The sequence below is a fragment of the Morus notabilis genome, unplaced genomic scaffold, assembly GCF_000414095.1.
Source record: "Morus notabilis unplaced genomic scaffold, ASM41409v2 Scaffold973, whole genome shotgun sequence".
Classification (NCBI taxonomy): domain Eukaryota; kingdom Viridiplantae; phylum Streptophyta; class Magnoliopsida; order Rosales; family Moraceae; genus Morus; species Morus notabilis.
This window is the reverse complement of record NW_010362556.1, coordinates 6,266-14,498: the sequence shown is the minus strand read 5'-3', so window position 1 is coordinate 14,498 and position 8,233 is coordinate 6,266.

The window sequence follows — 8,233 nt, the reverse complement described above, 5'->3', positions numbered from 1 at the left end:
ATATGACCATCGGTAGACTCAATTAGAATTTCTATACTTAACGGAAATTATTAGAAATTCATATTGTGGCTGTGTCCATGTTCCACACAATCTCATTATGCGAAATACACTTATTCAATATCTTACCATATTAACAGTGCGGATAGCACTGTTCCATTCTAAATGGGAATGACATGTATTAATAATGTTTTAATTAAAGATTCCAAACTTTAATTAAATTCATTATGAACAATGTTTTTTATTATTATCCTTAAACATTATCCTCTCGTATATAACACTTATATACTATGTTTAAGGTTACATAAATAATCACAGAATTTTCATTTGATATTCATAAAATATTCATAAATATGTGCACATAAAATGATAAATAAACTATTTTATTAATTAAATAATAAATATCCTATTACATCTCATGCTTCTATGACACTATTCCCAACAGCTTCCATGGTAGAAAGTCATACTCTCAGTATCGTTTCGATAAGGTAATACTAATTTGCATACTTGTTAAGTTTTTATCACTTTGGCTTAATAATTATTCTAACACGTTCAACTTGATTAGGCGAATCCCGAGACCCAGGAGCCAAGATCATTAATTGACAATTGGGTGACATGCACCGTCATGGGTAGAATTTTATCAATCCGGATGCGGAACATGCATTTGTAAGTAAATTTTAAACTTATTTCTTTTTTCATATTTAACATAACATATTATACTATTTTTACTCATTTTTATTTCATTTACCTTTGCAGGCTTAGATGGAGGTGGAAAGAACCACGCAGATTACACAGTCTGCTGGGAAAGGTTCTTCCACGGTGGTCAATAAGGAAGGGATTATATCCCAAGTCTTGGGAAAGCGCAGAGGACACACTAAGGGAGTGGGACCGACACTGCCACGGAGGAATCATTCAAGCGCTTCCACCTCATCATCTGTTTCGCAATCAGACAGGTCGCTATAGTAATTTGCCCTAACATGTTCAAAACTGGCTGAACAACCTTTACATCGAGCAACACAACATGTTTGACAACCAGCAGATCATGATGGAAGTCATGCACTCGATGAATCCCAACATCAACTTCTTGCCATTTAACTGCCTCCAACCGTTGGTTCCTCTGTCGCCTGAGCAAAACGAAGAAGACGAAGATGAGGACAACAATGCTGCTAATTTAGGAGATTAAAATATCTGTTTTTATTTTTCCTATTATCAATACTTTTTAGTTTTTCTTAATTAATTTACTTTTTAAGACTTATTTTATTATTTTGTTGACTATTTTATATCAATTATATTATTTTATTTTATTATAAATTTTCTTCTCATTTTTATCTTTATTAATTAATATTATTAAGAAAGTAGAAAAAAACTATTTGGGACAACATTTCTAAGGTGTCGTCGCAAGTAGATCAAATTACTAGCGACAACAGTGTCGTTGCAAAAGTGTTTTAAACCTTTTGCGACAACACTATGTCGTCACAAATACTCTACGCCACGTCATCATCAACGACATATTCGACGGAACATTCGCGACGACTGTCGTCGCTAATATATTTACGACGACAACTCAAAATATTATCGTCGTAAATATATCATTTGCATCTAATTTTTTACGGTGACTCATTTGTGACGACATGTCATCAAAAATGCAGTATTTGCGACGAAATATTGCCTATTTGTGACGACATGGAGTCACCGCAAATGACCTTTTTTGTTGTAGTAGATGCTAAGAACACCAACTCTAATCTCAAGTACTTTTATTCGCTTAAAAAAAACTAAACTTTGTTATTAATTTTTGAGTTGTCTGGTAGGTACAACCTTTTATTATTAATTGATGTGATAATTTTTTAAACATCTATAAATAAAAGAATGATAAACAAAAGCAAGCTAGTACAAAAGAATAATTATATTCATTAATAAATATGTGTGATTCATTTATTCACTATAAGAAAAGAAATATAATTATATGAAAGGAAAAAAAATCCGAACATGGCTGCAGCTTGCGACATAATCTAATAGTAATTATACTTGACTGCACCTCAAAATATTGAGTTCAAATTCCCCCCCCCCAATTCCCAAAAAAAAATTGAAAAAAAAAAAAAAAAGATCTATAACTAGTCATCAACAAAGTAAAGCGATAATATTGTTACCAGAAAATGATCATTTGTTCACAAAAAGCATAAGTAGCCAAGAGTGAAGAGTGTGTCTATATATACATATACACACACACACACATATTATATATTGAAGAATAAGAGTATATATTTTTGTATTCATAACTTTATTACCATATACGCGTGTGTGTATATTTAAGTAGCTCTAACCAGATGATCAAATATCACCCTAACTTTGTCTAAATTGTCTCTGTCACGACGCACGAGTACTGTAAAATCGTCATAAAATATCTTTTTTTTTATGGTCTACAGGTCTGAATAGTACAATGATCATATAATACATGAAAATAATATACATAGAGGCATATAGATATATGGATGTTTACTATGGATGTTTACTAACTTATAATACTTTGTATTTTAAGTTTATTAAAAATATATACCATGTATTTTGGATAATCTTAACATATTGTATACATGAATTCTAAGTTCATGTCAATTTTTGTTTTGTTTTGTTATTTTATGTCACGTGAATTTGATTTCTGAATTGATTAAAACCGTCCCTTCATATATGGATAAACGGGTAACGTTTGCAACTAAAGTTGAAAATTTCAATGTTTACGACTTTTTCTTTGTGTTTTTCAAACTTAATTAAGGCCTAATTCGTCTTGGGTGGTTTATCTATACGATTAAATGGTATAATTTCAAGAGTTCAAAAATTAGCTATTGATTCAAAAAAGCTACAAATTCAAAACGGATTTATAATTCAAAATTTTAATCTTAAGAACATCAATACAAAAATAACATGTTCGATAAACTCAAAATGCAATGTATTAAATAAGTAACTCATAAATAAAACATCTGCTTATTGTAATTCTTGTTGTGGTGATTAACCAAGTAATTGACCGGAGTACAAAATAAAGGTGTTCGGTTATTATTAATATTCTTTAAAAAATAAAAATAAAAAATAAAAATAAAAAAAAAAAACTACTGTTGCTTATTTAGTCTGTGTTGCTATATATACATTTGCTTCCTTCTAAGCGTAAGTTAAGCACTTAACACCAAATTAGGCATGTTTGAGACATGTTTATACCACTTAAAGTTGTATTGAAACCGTGATCACCTTTTTCAAGCAATTCACGACTCTTCATGTGAAGCTGGATTCCGTAAACAAGCAGATAATCAACAGTGAAAAGGGTTTCACAAGCAGCCTAGAAATTGACAGAATATTGGTAATCTGCCTCTATTTGAGAAAGAGATGTCAAGCAGATATAGACAAAAGAAAACAGATAGGAAACCCGGGAAACTTTTGCAATTAAGATTGAAATATCTCAAATGAGGAGACATAAAGGGACCCTCTATTGGACATAGGTATACAAAAGAAAGAGGGTAACTCCAACACATACAACAAATAATGATAAACCTAATATTTTTTTTTTATCTGATAATGATGAACCTAATATAAGAGTGCTTCATATATAAAAATGGCAAAAATCGCAAATCAGGCTCCCAAAACCAGTAGGCATTTGTACCCTTTATCATTCGTCATTATATAATATCGTGCTTATACATGCGTGTATATTTATTAAGTCATAACACTAGAGTAAATTCGGTGTTGCATAAATGTACCAACAACGTTACAATAACGAATAAAGAGTATTTAAATGTCTGACTATCCGGATGCCTCTCTAGGACATTTTCTATTAAAAAAATACACATATAGATAAATATGGATATATATTTATAAAGGTATAACCATATGAGCTTATACATATATGCCAGTACAAAATTCCCAACTATCTTTTTACCTTTTTGTTTTGTGTTTGTGCCTCCTGTGACCGTGAAGGAGGGGAATCATGAGACACTGAGAAATTGCATGTCTTGTCGAACTAGTCGGATAACGAGTCACTTTTCAGCAATGTGCTTGCCATTTCCTAGATCACTGACCATAAGTAATGATGAAGAAACCCAAAGTAGTACTTTTCTTAGAGAGGGAAAAAACTTGTAGGAAAACTATGCCATGTTTTTGTGTCCACGTCTTCAATTTTGATCAATGACCATATTACAAATTACAAATGTCTTAATTCCGACCGTTGGACCTGTCCGGTAAATGTAATGTTTTTTGATATTTTTATTTAATATCGTTCGTTTGTAGGTAACACATGGCGCGTTCATTTCACTAACTAAAATTTATTGATTCGAATTAAGAAAATAGAATTGTGTTACAAAAAATTTAAGTTTAATTTAAACTTTGAGTTAAGTATTTAGGAATAGATTGATTTGACATTTAAAACTTAAGTTTTGTATTCACTTGTACTAAAGTTAAACTCCAATTATAAAAAAGTGTCATTTTCTGTAGAGACAATCCGCACTGTATAACCAAACTCGAGTAATAAAAAAATAAGGGATGAGTGAAACTCACCAACTCGAGTTATTACTCGAGTTTGAAATTCGAGTTGCGTTTAATAAACGCATAACTCGGCTCAATTTCACACTCGAATGTGATTTACGAAGTGAACGGCCCCTTAATTTATTTAAGTGTAATATTCAAAAAATATAATCTAACCCATGTAATATTGAGTATTACATTTAAACAAACGAACGTTACACACATTTATAAATAAATTTACATAGAAACAAATAAAAAAAGTTCTATTTATCAGACTGTATGAGTATTGGACTTAGGATTTTTCCAATAAAGAGTCTATTTGTACTACATAAAACTTTGCTTTATTTCAATGTGATTTCATTTGACCGAACTTAAAATTTACCGCAGTGGCATATAACCCAGGGGATCAACCCTATTAGTTGGTCGAATGTTAGTTGGCCGAATATATGTAACTACTGTACTAATATCATTTATTAGCAAATTATAAAGAATGATATCTCTTAATCCAATAGAAAGATGTTCTCTACAATGAGGCGATTCAATTTATAAATCATAATATTACACAAATGTGGAGGGGCGTCGTCATACCTTATTAAGAGTAGACAGCCATTCCATCTGGATTTTTTTCCTTTTAATATTATATATATTTTGTTAAAATTTATAGTTTATTCTCTTAAAAATTTGAAATTATATATATATATATATATATATATGTCGGGCCTTTATCAAAATATGAAATCCTAGTTAGAATTAATTGAGTCATATGAATACTAGTTAGAAAACATTCATGATTATGAACTGTATAACTCTCATGAGACTCGAATATTATTTAAATTGATGTTATTTGACATTTATCGCTCATAATATATCTTTGAATGTACCCCTAATATTGGGTTAAGAAGTAACTGTTTCGTCTTTTACAATATGGCATGAATTATTTATCTTGGAGAGCTAATGAATATGTTAGAAAGTGGAGAGGTAGGGGTGTCTTTTCTTGGGGACATTTCGTGACCCCAAAATCCAATAGTGGAAAAAAACAAAAGGATAAAGAATAAAACAGAATATGTATAGTTAATGTCAGAGCATGTGACCTACGTACCACGGGTGAGTGCTAGCTGTATAACACACATATATATATATATGTATATATATATATAATATGTATGTATATATATATATAGCTAGGAATTAAGCAGCAGCTCAGCCACAGCAGCCAGAGTCCAGACGGCAGTCAGCTTTGGCCTATGGCTATGAGCGACAAAACGATACCAAACGAGACGCTCGTGAATCAAATCTCCTGCACACACCATGCATGCCTGCTTCATTCACTGCTTCACTCCCCTATTCACTATATCTATACATATATATGTGTCTATATATATACATATATATTTAAATAGATAATATCGGCCACATGGATGATAAATTTTACAAATTCTCTCCGAACTTAGATACATGTTATGATATGCCCCATAAATTTTAAAACATGTCACTCTCGTAAGCGTCAGCGCCAGAAATTTTAATGGAGTGATAAGCACTATAATAAAAATTTGACCAAGATGTATTATCTATTTCGTCAAAAATCAAAGTTAATAAAAACATAGATATATTGATCCTTACCAAAATCTAAATTAAAATTGATTTCTTTCTTATGTAATCTTTATTATTCTCCATTATCAAAGGATAACTAATTTCTTTCTTTTTAAAGTCTTCAACCTGCATTTTATCAACTGCTATATACAAATAATAGAGCAAAAATTACATTTTTTTAGAAATTAAATAATCATTATTTATTAAACTAAAAGAAAATCAAACACAATTTTTAAAATAGTTTAAGACCAATTAATAAAAGATTAATGTGTGTATTTGATATGTCAATTAGAATAGGACCTTAAAAGGCTGAATAAAAAATGGGAATTAATGGCTTGTAATAGGTATATAGATAACATTTGAAGGGATAATTTCTTATATCTCTAGCTTCTTGACTGGAAAAGAATAAACTAAACTTCTACCGAGAGTATAACCTTAATTTTTCTAATATATTTCTTATGAGAAAAGCAAATGAAATCTTGCTTACAAAGAAAAATCAAGAAATGAGAAATAAAATGCTTTAAGTTTGGTAGAAAATAAAGATGGAGGCGATATTTACAGATTGGGTGGAGGAGAAATCTTGACAATTTTTGCAAGTTCGAAGTGTAAGAATAACACATTATAAGCTTGGGAAAACATTGCAACAGCCAACAAGTGCTTACATTCCGAGATAATTTCTAAAATTGATCCCAAAAGAACTATATTAAAAATAAATAAAAAAATTGAGTGCCAAAGGGGAAAAAAAAAGAGAAAAGAAATAAAACTCAAATGGTCTTATACACAACACCTTTGATTTGTTACTTTATAAATATTTTATTTTAAGTAACTGACAGTGACCATTTTGTGTGGTACTGACTTACTTCCCACATCCCATCCCATGCAAATTCTGGTCTTATACACAACACCTTTGATTTGTTACTTTATAAATATTTTATTTAAGTAACTGACAGTGACCATTTTGTGTGGTACTGACTTACTTCCCACATCCCATCCCATGCAAATTTTAAGCAGGAGAGTGAATGCGACCGTAAATGCAAGCATATTATTATTATTTTGTATATATGTAATACAACAAAATGCAGCGACCTTGTCGTTTGGATGGTGTCATTTTGAATTTCTGTCATGCTCCTGCTAGGCCTGTGAATTCAGTACACTCATAGCTGTACCTTTTGAGTTTCAATCACAATATAGTCCTAATTTTGTCTTGACGTTTATGTACTCTTGGGAATTTTCCTTTCATATACTTGATTCCTTCCCTACTAATTATAATTACTAGGCATACAATAATATTGGATATAATACTATTAGTCTATTACTTAGTATTTTATACTGTATATATAGCATATTTTTGCCAAGGGGATAATTTTTTCTTCAAGGAATCATATATATATATATATATATATATATATAGTCATTTATGGCAAAGGGGGTCACTATAACAAACTCCTTCTAACCAAGTTTTGTTTTAGAAATTGTTAAACTATATTTTTCATAGAAATGGTTAAATGTTAAATTTAGTATATGCAGAGAAGTTTAACACTTTACCTTGTATTGATTCAGCAAAAGAGAAATTAAAGTGCTTTTAAATTGCGAAGTATAGTACATGAAGCATAGTATATACAAGGGTAAGACAGATATATAGGACAAATCTAATCGCGCCATTCGCACTTCCTCTTTTTAAGAGAAAAGGGACACTAAGAATTAACAAATTCTACTTTAGTGATGAACATAGATATAAGTAAAGTTATTTGGAGGAATATGATTGAACTAAGAAGAATTTGTCACATGGGAATCAAGAAATTGAATCACAACTCTGACATAAGTGACAAAATAAAAGGAATTATTGTATCAAACAAACCACTGTTCAATGATTTCAAGGGCCAGTACTGGTAGATTCCCATTACCCGTTATCCATCCATCCATGTTTTTATAATTTTCTTTTTATTATCTTGGTACAATTGTATTGATTCTTTTTTCTTGTGTTTATATGAATACTCAGTTTCCATATTCATACAAGACAAGAGCATATAGTTAATTGGTTGGAAATCCGAGGTCCCAAAGTTTAATCCACTATATACCTTTCCCATGCTATATAAGACCAACTCATTGTAACACACAACATATCTTTTCACTTCTCTTTTCCCTA